The sequence below is a fragment of the Mytilus edulis genome, chromosome 6, assembly GCF_963676685.1.
Source record: "Mytilus edulis chromosome 6, xbMytEdul2.2, whole genome shotgun sequence".
Taxonomy (NCBI): domain Eukaryota; kingdom Metazoa; phylum Mollusca; class Bivalvia; order Mytilida; family Mytilidae; genus Mytilus; species Mytilus edulis.
Genome location: NC_092349.1, coordinates 57,417,024 through 57,431,929, shown reverse-complemented (window position 1 = coordinate 57,431,929; position 14,906 = coordinate 57,417,024). Strand labels below are relative to the sequence as shown.

At 32.1% G+C, this 14,906-nt stretch overlaps 1 protein-coding gene across 4 annotated transcripts in view; it reads left to right on the top strand.

The window, feature by feature from the left end:
- Window positions 1-702: 702 nt before the first annotated feature.
- LOC139527951 (uncharacterized) overlaps window positions 703-14,906 on the top strand; it is a 104,017-nt gene continuing 89,813 nt past the window's right edge. For 2 of the 4 annotated variants that reach the window (XM_071323681.1, XM_071323676.1), the window contains exon 1: window positions 703-962. The gene's annotated coding sequence lies outside the window, so the exon portion shown is untranslated. The remainder of the gene's footprint in view (window positions 963-14,906) is intronic. The other 2 variants (XM_071323654.1, XM_071323647.1) reach the window with 1 other exon arrangement.

The window sequence follows — 14,906 nt, the reverse complement described above, 5'->3', positions numbered from 1 at the left end:
AACACAAAAAAAAAACCAAGTTTGAAATTGGGTGGCGTTACTTTTAACATATATGCTCCTTTACAAATGAAAAAAAAATGCTGAATTTTTTGTTTCTGCTTTCTAACTTAAGTTTTTCTCAACCAAATGTTATCAAACTCAAACACACTTTTGTCTAGTTATAATTACAAAACCTTCACCGTTGTTATGCTATGACCCTTAACAACTGTATACTCAAGCCAAAGGGACATCGTCTGTGTCTAATGGACACATTCTCCATTTATATTCTGCTTATCATTTAACATTTATAGATATACTCATATTATATCATGTAGAAGACTTGTGTTTCGTTTATTTCGTTCAGATAGTAACAAATAGAATAAGTTTGAACTATAACGTTGGGAATATAACACTTTTTCACCATTCACTTATTACATTGTATATTCCAACCTTCAAATACATGAATTATTTTTTTATTGCAGATTATAAATCGTATAAATAGTTACTTTAGAAATTAAAAGTCAAAGAGAAAATGTCGACATAAAAATAACTATAATACTTAATTTCTTTTCACCTCACTACAATATAAACCAACCAACCAGACCAGTACAATTAACACTAATTACATAATTATATTCAAACATATTCGTATTTAAATGTACATAAAGGTATTTTTACTTAATTGTTTCTCTATATATTTCGCCTTTGTGTTTTGTCTGGTTTGTTTATCTTTTCGATTGGATCCGCATGGGTATGCTTTTGTTTTCCGCCATATTTCAAAACAATGTAAAAGTTAAATGGCAACGGAAAAGGTTCGTCCTTAAATCGTGTTAAAACCTTTGGGTTATACCCCATCACACCTTCGTACAAAGAACACAGGAGGTACTTTTATGAAATGTAAATAATAATAAATTCTATTGAAGTTCTAATCGAATTACTTCGCATTATTTCATCAAAGAAAATGTTAACTTAAAGTCTACAAGGTAAGTAAATTTTCTTCTTATTTTCGTAATTTTCATTATTTATGAATATGTAAATTATAATTGATCTGAAAAGTTTGTTTTTTCGTACATGTAGTCTTGTTTGTCAGCCCTGTCTTTCTACAGAAGATCTAAACCGCCTATCTGTATCGGCAGACTTTTTCGTTCATGAGAACTCAATAGTGGGTGTATTTCTTTTATATCATTAGAATTTTTCTGTCAACAAGAAATGGTTAATAATTTTAAAAAATAAATATTCTTTTCCAATTAAATTTCCGATTCTTTTTTAAACAAAATTAGTTACAAATGTAAAGTTTCGAAAACCCATTGGCGGATCCAGAACTTTTTATAATGTTTTTTTTCTCATTCTTTTATTATTTCGTTTTTGGTGGAAGGGTGTAGTTAATGGCCTAATAGGGGGTGCCAGTCATGCTTCAGTTATCCCCGATATAATCAACCAATTTTTCCAACAAAACTGGAAACCCAGAATCCACCCCCCGGATCCACATATGAAGCTTCGTATGCAAGTTGATACTGAGGAGAATATATCCTAATATACATGTTCAACAAGTAAAAAAAGGAAACTGCTTAACACAAAAACTTCTTTTCGTAATGATATGCCTGCTACAAAGTGCATTGTATATGATACCTTTGATATTTTCCCCGTCGTCTGGCCTTATAAACCTTATATAAAAAAAAGATGTGGTATGATTGCCATTGAGACAACTCTTCATAAGAGTACAAATTACACAGAAATTAACAATTATAGGTCACTGTAGGGCCTTCAACAATGAGCAAAGCCTATACCGCATAGTCGGCTATGAAAGGCCCCTAAACGACAACGTAAAACAATCCAAACGACAAAACTAACGGCCTAATTTATGTACAAAAAATGAACAAAAAACAAATATGTAACACTTTTAAAACAAACAACTACCACTGAATTACAGGCTTCTGACTTGGGACAGGCACATTCATACAGAATGTTGCGGGATTAAACAACGATTAGCGGGATCCCAACCCTCCCCATGTAGACTCTAGTCATAGCTTCGTGACATGAGGCACCAAACTTCATCATCTGGTGTTATGTCATATATTCAGTTCCATCTAATAGTATATTATATCCTATTTCCTTATTAGCAGAAAACGTATATCAATATAACATCTTACATGTACATTTATTTTAAATGTTTGTCAATTTTTTCTCAACAACTTCCTTTTTATGTCTGTTGGATACATTGAGGGAGCAATTGAAGCCCGTGTAACATACATGTATTTCTGTTTTAAATAAACAGAGAAAATATACAAAAAGTAGCACGAGAATGCAAAAAATTGTGTGTGAGTGTGTGAATATTTCCCAAGTACCAATTTTTATGTGGGTTGTTCGAAAGTGGTTTGAAATTATGTCTTTCGTCGAGGCGTTGTCGAAAGTATTTGCTATCACTTTTATTTACTTTTTATCTGTTTGTGAATTTGGTAGTGGCTTAAGACTGTATACGCCTTTAATGATAATTCGTTAAATCAAGCTATCTATTTGTCGGTGCATTCATTTATTTTTTTGCTACCTTTTCAGAGTATTCTGTTGGAACCGATCATTTACTACTTGTTCTAACTAACTGTATGCGTTAAAGTATAAGTCTTCTTGATAACTCTCCAATGCTTTTGTTCGAGTAAATAAAAACTTGAGCTTCATATATATGATACAAATTAACTGCTTATAGATTCCTTGTTATTACCAGTTTTAAACATATTGGTATTATGGAGTCAACTTTTTAATGTAGCTATAGAATGAATCAATGAAAAATGAAATCATGTTTTCGTTTCGTACCATTTTAATTTGGGTCACGCTATAACGATCGAGTTTTGTTGAACTTTGAATGGGTCTGATCAATCAAAAATACTGTACTATATAAAGTACCTTTAAAGATGTTTGTAGATGATAAATCTGCGAGAATATTTTGGTATAACATCATTTAAAAAAAATTATCACGAAAATCACTCGTTTCGGCATCCAGACTTTAAAAAAAAAACTCAAAACAATCACAAACAGACTGCTGCAGAGCATAAATTTCATCATACATGTACCGGTATCATGAAAAATAAATATTTATTTCGTTCTCATACTTTATATTATCCAATTTAAAAACACAATGGACTGATGGCGTCGAAAACCTAAAAAAAAAACCAAACAAACGGGCGTCCCTCAAAACGTGTTTAAAATTCTATCGGAAGAAGCGAACATATCTCTATCACACAGGGTTCCTGAAAAGATAAATGTTTTGATATACATGAATTTCTGTGACATTTGGTCTCTTGTCGAGAGTTGTCTCATTGACAATCGTACCACATCTTCTTTTTTATGTATAGAATTATGTTTCTTTTTTATATATAAAAAAAACAATTTCTTAGCTAAATTTATCAAATGATGTATCTTCTAAACACATCCATAATCTAGGGGCCTCGGTGGTCGAGTGGTCTAAGTAGTTACTACTGTAATCAGAAGCCAGTCAACCCTGAGGTTGTGAGTTCGAATCCCGCTCGTGCAGGTGCACCAGACTCCAATCTCAATTGACTAGGATTGTCAGTTTCCTGGAGGTCGGTGGTTTTCTCCAGATACTCAGGTTTCCTCCACCAATAAAAACTGGCCGCCAAGAAATAGCCTAAATGTGGTGCTAAAAAATGGCGAAAAAACACAAAAAAAACAATAAAATCATCCATAATCTCTTTTTCCTATATATAACAGTGTCCAACATGCAAGCTAAAATTTAATGGAATAGTCATATACATTTGTTAACACGGACGATTCCTGAAAAGCAAGAACATACTATTTATTATTCAGTAACTTACACCTGGTGTACATTTTCTGGATGATTTTTGACAATTTTATAAGTATATCTTTGAAACTGTATTTTTCCTTACTTTACTAAGGGCCTTACACGAGGCAATGTAGAACAAGCTAACAATTTGAACAAAAATTATGCACGAAGTAATATATCTGCATTAGACATAATTGCGTATATGAGGGTTAATTAATATCACCTGAAGATAGACATAACAATATTACCAGAATTGGATAAATCAACAAGAATGAATTAACCATTTTACTACATTAGTCTGTACATTTGCATGAGCGATTGACGGTTTCTCATGATAAGTAAAGTTGTACTTAAATTAAGTGCTTGGGGTTTTTTTTATGAAATATTTATGAAAGTGTTACAGATCAAATATAAACTTATTCATTTTCTCTCTATAATCATTAATTTATTCGTTTAATTTATTCCATATGAAATCATAATTACAAACATATAAAAGAAAAGGGTTGCTATTTTCGAATTTAACTAGGCGTTTAGTATAATATTTGCCTCATAAAACTGTGTTCATGTAGTTTTAATTTGTGTACCATGGCATCACAATTTATATAATCATAAATTAAACGACAAAATTGATCGATTACAAATTATATGTCTTTGTAGTGATTTAAATCATCAGATATTATACAATTATTGTTTTAATGAGGTAATTTTCTAAGTTTTATTGACTTTCGAATATATATTAACTGAGTCAAATGAGCGAAATAAATATCCAATTTGAAATGTTTATAAAGCAACGAATTTCTGTAATAAAAACAGAAATTGTTATAATCCATATATATACGGCATTTTGTAATTTATCTTCTACTTCTACCAATACTCGGCCACCATCAATAAGTTGATTATTTTGCCACTTTTGGATGCGCATTTAAAATTTTAACAAGAAATAGTATTAATTGATTTGAATTTGAATTCATAAATACAGTGAATTTAAAAATATCTTATCATTCATGTAGAAATATGTAAAAGTAAATTCCTTGTACCAATGTGATAAAAATGCATGTTTGTTAAAGAATGACATTTTATTTTCATTATGATTTAATGACAAACCAAATTATTCAAATTTAAAAGTAGGAAAACACATTTCGTGCAATTCTGAGATTGATGTAAGAATACCATCGAGCCTTCAGTCTTTGTTTAGTTTTCCGTAAAAGACAGTAACACATCTTTGTGATTTCTAATAAGATTCTCCACTTGTGAATAAAAATGACCTAAAGGTTGACGTAAGTTATAAGCAAAATCCATACCGCGTAGCAAGCTTTAAAAGACTTCGAAATGACACGTGTAAAACAACCGACCGTGCGAGGGGTGTAAAGCCAGTCAAGGTCGTTAAACACTTCCATCGTCTAGTGTAAGACAATTCAAACTGAATGAAAACAAGTAGTCTGGTTTACGTTCAAAACAATAAACGAAGAAACATATATGATATACAGCATGGTATGAAAACTATTGAATAACATGCCCCTAACATGGAGGGGAGATTTAAATGTTCTTTTTTTATATCAGTCTTGGTTTGATTCCTCGACCCATATAGGCCATCGTCCAGTTGCATCTCATGCTACCACTATAGTGGACTAGGAATATAGTTCCCAATTATTACATGGAGTGTTTCTTCCAAAGTAATCCGTCTACTGTTTTCTTTGAAATATTTACTATTTATAAGTGGTCCTATCAGTTGTATATATGTTGAAATAAGTAAAACATATAGAAACAAATTATTGCTGAAAGTGAAAGTAGTGATTTGGCCAAAATGAAAGTAGGGTATACATTAGCCGTCGTGATTTATTCAAGATTCAATTCCTACCATTGGTATGTTAATAGGGCTCTCAAAAAAAAAGCACTGATGGATTGTCCTGGGACAAGCGTATTTTATTAGAATAATAATGGTCTATAATCGGTTAAATTTATTTCATGTTTGAAACGGTGCAATCTAATAAAAAACCGATCTCTCATCGCTCCTGTTTCTGATATGTCGCGTGCCCACGCGACATATCAGAAACAGGAGCGATGAGAGATCGGTTTTTAATTAGATTGGAAACGGTGCAAATTGTTTAATTCATCTTGACTTTAACCAAAAAATGCATTGTAGCCAAGGGAAAGAATAATTGTGTTCTGAGGTGGGATGCTATCAGGGCTGATATATAGAGAATAGATTACATTATAATCTATATCATTAAGAACGTATTGCCAACGTATAGAGGTTTCCCTGACAGAAGTTTCGTTTTCAGGTTTAATTTTATACAATGCTATATAGTCTTTTCCTATCCTGCTTAAATAAATATCTATAAATATTGGGAACGAATATTGCAATGTGTTTCGAAGAGGTAATTTCATTTCAGAATATTTCTTACATTTGGAACTTATACTTTAAAAGAACTTGATTTCCATGACACTATGTACCTCTTGACAAAATAGTAACGGACTCTAGAAAGGGGGTAGATTCACACACAACATAGGTTTTATATTGATGTGACATAAACTTGTTTTCGTCTAGAAAATAATTAAGATTGTCCGATGTTCGTTTCGCGCTCAAAGATCCCGACCGACGATAATTACCTCATTATATATATAAAAAAGTAGAAGTGGTATGAATGCCTATGAGACACCTCTCCGCAAGCGATCAAATGACACAGAAATTAACAGCTATAGGTCACATTACGTCCTTCAACAATGAACAAGCCCATATCGCATAATCAGCTAGGTAACTTTGTAATAATCCAGGAATTTTATATAAACATTGACACATATTTCGGATGTTAGGGTCAATGTTCCATTTTTTTCTTTAGCAATAGTTATTATTACCCAAGACATTTCAATGACCTACCGAAGTAGACTTTTTACTGGAGTTGTAATAACATAAACAACACGACTGGTGCCACATGTGGAGTAGGATCTGCTTGCGCTTCCGGAGCACCTGAGATCACTCCCAGTTTTGGTGGGGTTCGTGTTGCTTAGTCTTTGGTTTTCTATGTTGTGTCTTCTGTACTATTATTTGTCTGTTTGTGTTTTTATTTTTAGCCATAGCATTGTCAGTTTACTTTCAATCTATGAGCTTGACTATCTCTCTGGTATCTTTCGTCTCTCTATGTCAAACGTCTAATCTTTTTACCTTATATCGCTACGTGCACTGGAAAATATAAAGACAATGAATAAGGTATAAGGTTATGACTATTCCGGTCAAATATGCCACATTCTGTATGTATGTGCCTATCCCAAGTCAGGAGCCAGTAATTCAGGAGTTGTAGTTTGCTGATGTTTTACTAATTTGTTTTCCGTTCATTTTGTTTTGTACATAATTTGGCTGTTAGTGTTCTCGTTTAAATTGTGTTACATTTGTCATTTAGGGGCCTTTTATAGCTGAGTATATGCGGTATGGGCTTTGCTCATTGTTGAAGGCTGTACAGTGGCCTATAGTTGTTAATATCTGGATATGGTCTCTTGTCTCATTGGCAATCATAACACATCTTATTTTTTATATTTTAATAGAACGCATTATATATATAATGATGTATATAAATAAGAAGATGATGTATGATTACCATTGGAAACAACACTTCACAACAAGATAGGCTTATGTGGAAAATTCTAAAAAATTGAAAACAACACGTTTAATAGTTTTTTGTGTTCGAGGTACGGGGCGCCGAATGGGACTCTTGTGGTTTTGTCGACAAAATTCAATTTTGTACGGACAAAAGTGAGTTTTGTTCAACAAAAACGAGTTCAGTTTAACAAAATTTGTAGCATACTACAAATTTCAATTTTGTCATACAAAATTATCTTTCGGTGGACAAAAGTTAGTTTTGTCATGACAAAATTCATTTTTGTAACACAGACTTTACTTTTGTTACCTAATTTGAATATTGGGCGACAAAAGTCAATTTTGTATGCAAAACAGGTTTGGTTTGGATTCTGTGAACTAATTTGCATACAAAACTGAGATTTTGTCACAACATTCAATTTTGTGTTTATTTTTGTGTAGACAAAATTGAGTTTTGTTAAATCGTGAGAAATGAAAATTTAACACAAAAGTCAATTTTGTGCCACAAGAGTCAATTTTGTGTCACAAAAGTCAATTTTGTCTTCACAGAATTCACAAAATTGTATTTTGTGTGACAGAAGTCAATTTTGTCATGACAAAAATGAATTTTGTCGACAAAAATGAATTTTGTCATTATGACAAAAATGAATTTTGTCATGACAAAAATGACTTTTGTAATGACAAAATTCATTTTTGTCGACAAAATTCATTTTTGTCATGACAAAAGTCATTTTTGTCATGACAAAATTCATTTTTGTGTCACAATATTCATTTTTGTCATGACAAAATTGACTTCTGTCACACAAAATTCAATTTTGTGTTTATTTTTGTGTGGACAAAATTGACTTTTGTGACACAGAAGTGAATTTTGTAATGACAAAATTCATTTTTGTCGACAAAATTCATTTTTGTCATGACAAAAGTCATTTTTGTAATGACAAAAGTCATTTTTGTTGTGACAAAATTTAATTTTGTGTTTATTTTTGAGTTTTGTTAAACAGAAGTGAAAATTTAACAAAGAAGTCTATTTTGTGTTACAAAACTCAATTTTGTATCACAAAACTCAATTTTGTATCACAAAACTCAATTTTGTATGCAAATGAATTCTCTCATCACGAAGAAGTAAGAAGGCCTCTCATTGGATATAGTAACCGCGGGTCTCGCAGGTTCAAGGATACATCATATGGATTATGCGCTATTCTGCAGAAGACTGAAAAGTAAGTATAGATACCTTATTAAGTATGTATATAGCAAATATAGGACATTTTGTACAATATTGTTTATTCTAATATGACGTCCTTCTTTGGCTAACACTTTGTAATGTATATATAAATAGGATACATCCGACGTCAGTTGTTTTATACGAATTTCGCGAAATCGCACATGTTTTCACCGCCCATCTAAACATTTCTGTAAAAAAATTAGTTGCCATTTATTACAAAAAAAAATCTATAATTCTAAGCTTGTTTCTCTTTTTAGCTCACCTGGCCCGAAGGGCCAGGTGAGCTTTTCTCATCACTTGGCGTCCGTCGTCCGTCGTCGTTAACTTTTACAAAAATCTTCTCCTCTGAAACTACTGGGCCAAATCAAACCAAACTTGGCCACAATCATCATTGGGGTATCTAGTTTAAAAAATGTGTGGCGTGACCCGGTCAACCAACCAAGATGGCCGCCACGGCTAAAAATAGAACATAGGGGTAAAATGCAGTTTTTGGCTTATCACTCAAAAACCAAAGCATTTAGAGCAAATCTGACATGGGGTAAAAATGTTTATCAGGTCAAGATCTATCTGCCCTGAAATTTTCAGATGAATCGGTCAATCGGTTGTTGGGTTGCTGCCCCTGAATTGGTAATTTTGAGGAAATTTTGCTGTTTTTGGTTATTATCTTGAATATTATTATAGATAGAGATAAACTGTAAACAGCAATAATGTTCAGCAAAGTAAGATCTACAAATAAGTCAACATGACCAAAATGGTCAGTTGACCCGTTTAGGAGTTATTGCCCTTTATAGTCAATTTTTAACCATTTTTCGTTAATTAAAGTAATCTTTTACAAAAATCTTCTCCTCTAAAACTACTGGGCCAAATTAATCCAAACTTGGCCACAATCATCTTTGGGGTATCTAGTTTAAAAAATGTGTGGCGTGACCTGGTCAACCAACCAAGATGGCCGCCACGGCTAAAAATAGAACAAAGGGGTAAATTTCAGTTTTTGGCTTATAACTCAAAAACCAAAGCATTTTGAGGAAATCTGACGGGATAAAAATGTTTATCAGGTCAAGATCTATCTGCCCTGAAATTTTCAGATGAATCAGTCAATCGGTTGTTGGGTTGCTGCCCCTGAATTGGTAATTTTGAGGAAATTTTGCTGTTTTTGGTTATTATCTTGAATATTATTATAGGTAGAGATAAACTGTAAACAGCAATAATGTTCAGCAAAGTAAGATCTACAAATAAGTCAACAAGACCAAAATGGTCAGTTGACCGGTTTAGGAGTTATTGCCCTTTATAGTCAATTTTAACCATTTTTCATAAATTAAATTAATCTTTTACAAAAATCTTCTCCTCTGAAACTACTGGGCCAAATTAATCCAAACTTGGCCACAATCATCTTTGGGGTATCTAGTTTAAAAAATGTGTGGCGTGACCTGGTCAACCAACCAAGATGGCCGCCACCGCTAAAAATAGAACATAGGGGTAAAATGCAGTTTTTGGCTTATAACTCAAAAACCAAAGCATTTTGAGGAAATCTGACAGGGGTAAAAATGTTTATCAGGTCAAGATCTATCTGCCCTGAAATTTTCAGATGAATCGGTCAATCGGTTGTTGGGTTGCTGCCCCTGAATTGGTAATTTTGAGGAAATTTTGCTGTTTTTGGTTATTATCTTGAATATTATTATAGATAGAGATAAATTGTAAACTGCAATAATGTTCAGCAAAGTAAGATCTACAAATAAGTCAACATGACCAAAATGGTCAGTTGACCCCTTTAGGAGTTATTGCCCTTTATAGTCAATCTTTAACCATTTTTCATAAATCTAAGTAATCTTTTACAAAATCTCCACTGAAACTACTAGGCCACAATCATCTTTGGGGTATCTAGTTTGAAAAATGTGTCCGATGACCTGGCCATTCAACCAAGATGGCCGCCACGGCTAAAAATAGAACAATGGGGTAAAATGCAGTTTTTGGCTTATAACTATGAATTCAAAGCATCTAGAGCAAATCTGACATGAAGTTAAATTGTTAATCAAGTCAATATCTATCTGCCCTGAATTTTTCAGATGAATTGGACAACTGGTTGTTGGGTTGCTGCCCTCCAATTGGTAATTTTTAAAGAAATTTTGCCGTTTTTGGTTATCTTGAATACTATTATAGATAGCGATAAACTGTAAACAGCAATAATGTTCAGCAAAGTAAGATCTACAAATAAGTCAACATGACCTAAATGGTCAATTGACCCCTTAAGGAGTTATTGCCCTTTATAGTCAATTTTTAACAATTTTCATTAATTTGGTAAATATATGTAAATTTTTACCAAATATAGTTCTCTGTTACTAATGGGCAAAGTTCATTATAGATATAATTGTAAGAAGCAAAATCGTTCAGTAAAGTAAGAACTTCAAACACATCACCATCACCAAAATACAATTTTGTCATGAATCCATTTGTGTCCTTTGTTTAATATGCACATAGACCAAGGTGAGCGACACAGGCTCTTTAGAGCCTCTAGTTTGAAATCATATGTACCTGAGAATCACCAAATAAGCTGGAGGTGGAGTACATGTATACCACCAATTTATGTATGTTATATAGTTATCAAAATCATTTAAAAATATATTTTCGGTATACTTTTTTTTCTATGGACTCTCATTTAAGTCCCACCCTATTCAACATTTTCATAAATGATCTACCTCAAATTTTTAAACAGGATGACTGTGATCCCTTGAAATAGAAGACAAATATTCGAAGTCTCCTATTTGCTGATGATATTTTGATAATGTCTGAAACTAAAGAGGGTCTTCAGTCAAGTTTAAACCATTTGTCTCAATACTGTGATAAATGGCAGGTAACTGTAAATTGAAAAAAAACTAAAACTATGATTTTAACAGGTTGGGAACAAACCCCCCTGGATGGTGATTATACCTGTATAGAGGGATAAACCTTCTTTAGAGGGATAAAATTATCCCTCTATAGAGTGGTATTTGTGTTTGCACTGGATTTAAATTTCATGGTAATATTATTAGTCAGAATGGAAATCTTATTCATTCAGCACAAGAATTAGCCAAAAAATCTATGAAAGTAATGTATTCTATAAAAACATATTGTAATTCGATTCATCAGACTCCTGTAAATTTGTCAAACCATTTATTTAACTCACTCGTCAGACCTATATTAACTTATAACAGTGAAATATGGTATATGGATGCATACTCATCCTTTTATTAAGCTTCAATTAAAGGAGATAAAAATAACAAAAAAGTAGATACTCTTAATTTCATTGACAAAAGTCCACCTGATAAAGTACTAAATAAATTTAATAAGTTAACTTTAGGAGCAAAAAAATGCTCTTGAAATATAGCTGCTCGATCTGAATTAGGCAGCTACCCTATTGATTGCTTTATAAAAAGACAAACTCTTCTTTTTCATGATAGACTATTAAGGGAAGAAACTAGTCCCTTACTAAAAGAGACACTAAATTTGGCAAAAACTTTACATAATGCAGGTATTTATTCTTGGTACTCCTATGTAAATCATGTCAGAAGTCAAAATGATTTAGAAATTGTTAACCAAAATAAGGATAAAAATAATAGGCTAATATACAAACAAAATCTAGAAAACTCCTATGAAAATTTATATAATGATAAAATATTAAATTTACAAAAGAATAGCAAACTCCAACTTTTTAAAAAAATAAAGAAAAGCTATAACTTTGAACCATACCTACTTTCTCAAAACTTTGAATATAGACAACTAATTTCTAAATTTCAAATAAGTGACCACTGCTGATTAATAGAAACTGGAAGATCTATACAGGAAAATTCCCAGAGATTTAAGACTATGTACACATTGTGATGTACTAGATGATGAGTTTCATTTCTTTTTTAAATGTAAAATAAAGGAACATTTAAGAAAAGAATTTTTAAATGAAAATAAATATAATAACTTAAATGATATAGATAAATTAAAACATATCCTCAATCCTGAAACAAAACAGGACACTTGCAAATTAGGCTCCTTTTTAAAAAATCACTAACACTGAGGGCAGGGAGTCCTTGATATAATTTGAATCTCTTATATATATATTGATTTAAAAAAAAGACAAATTATAGTTCAAAGTGTCTCCGTTGTTTATTTTCATTGTTTTATGTTAACTGTATATTATGTATAATGTTTTAAGCCATTGGTCCATATGGGCGTAAAGTGCTTTTCAATAAAGAAAATTATAATATAAAAAAAGAAAAAAAAGAAAATTCATTATAGAATGCACCACCAAACTGTTGACAGTCAGAAATGCTCATTTATTGTCCCCTCTAAAAAATTATGTGAGATTTTCATACAACTTGTCTCCTTTTTCAATATTTTTATACTGTTCTTACATCATGTACATATTGGAAAATTTGTTTTTCATTTATATTTATTGGTGTCAAATTTTATCCTTTTAAATCAAAAGAGAAAATGAGAATTTTCAGTTAGGACTAAATTCAGATACTAATAGTCAACTTTGAGAATTTCTGTAACTTCATAAAATGACCTGAGATTTTCATAGAATAAGGCCATTATGTCATGTTTATACTGTTCTTACAATACATGTAAAATCTTAACTCATTTAGAGATATATACTACATGTTGAATAGGCAAATTCTACAATTGTTTTCAGTAAATCATGACTGTCAGTGATAGCAACTGTTATTTTTTTCAAGTCATAAGATTGTTACAGACCTTTACAAGCATACTCCATGCAAATTAGTCCTAAATATTACATTTTGTGATTACTTAACACAAGATTTGAAAATTTGAAGTTAAATGCAAATGGAATTAAACTATTTGATAGGAAACAATTGTTGATAAATAATACTCCAAATTGACAACAACACTTCAAATTAGATACCAAGCTAGGCTTTAGAACAATTTCATGTATCATATAATAGTAAAACGAACTCAATTTACATTGTAAAGAAACTTTAATTTTCTATATTTATCTTATCTATTTAGAACTCTATTGCTAATTTCACTTTTCATTGTTTCTCTCACCATGACGTCAAATTTAATGCACCACTTTGAGTACTTCAGGGATGAATTTCTGTATAAAAATTGTCCTGATGAAGCCTGCCTTGCAGGCGATACATGTAGACCACAGCAAATAAAATTGCAGACCATTTGAAGTGTTGTTGTCAATTTGGAGTATTATTTAAATGTTGCATTCATTTGCATAATTTGACAACCCGGCATATCAAGGTATCCACTTCAGGGACTCTATCGAAATGATTCACACAGGCGTTGGTTCACCTCTTGGAGTTTAGTTGTTGATAAAGTTAATGAAATATTTAATGTTTTATATATATTAAAATGTTAATTGAATATTTTATATATAAATTAATAGAAATAAGGTTGAGTCCCCCATTAACAGTTTGATTTTTCCCAACAAAAAAGCTAGGGTCTGCCCCTGTCACTATTCTTAGTAAAAAATGATTTTGCCCTGCCCAAGTTTGCACATGCCAATCTCGCAGATAAATATTGAACAGTCCCTAAATAAAACCACATTTAAAAGAATGTCTGTTTCCCCTCCCCCGGGTCTACCCTTTGTAAACAGACCAGGAAGGCAGGTTCTTTTTTTTTTTTTTTTTTGAACTGGTAGTGATTGTCATAGCATGGTCACATGAATAGACCACTTTCAAGTTCATCCGTCACTGGAAAAAACTCGTCAATTATACGCGCCTTTATCACCGTCATTTTTGCGTTTAGGGGCGTCGTCACTTCCTCCCAATGTTGAGAGAGTGGTTGGAAAACTATAATTCTATATTGTACGAATTATTCGGCAAATTGAATTCTCAAAATTGACAATCAACACTGCTGTCATTAGGGAATTGTCAGTAAGTACCTACAGAGCAACCATTATTTCTAGTTTATCCTGCACAAAGACGATCACTAAGACGCTTGATGAACGTAAATAGTGCAGGGATACAGGCGAGCTCCTCTATCTGGTAAGTGACGTCATAAAGGAGTGCATAATTGACGAGTTTTTGCCGGTGACGGATGAACTCGAAAGTGGTCCATTGTTTGACTTGTCCAGTCCAGGCCACTTATCAGTTGTTTGTGCTCAATTTTATTGTATTTAATTTTATTTAGATTATCAATCCTTCAGCTTTCAAGCACTTTCCAAAAATTGAAACAAATTATTTTCAGGAAAGGGGGGGGGGGGGGGGGAAAGGGAAACAAACATATTTTTAATTTTGGCCTAGCAAGTTTTTAAATATCATATCTTATGAACTTTTAAATTTAATCCAATTCAATTATCGGAAAAGTAATGCCCTTAA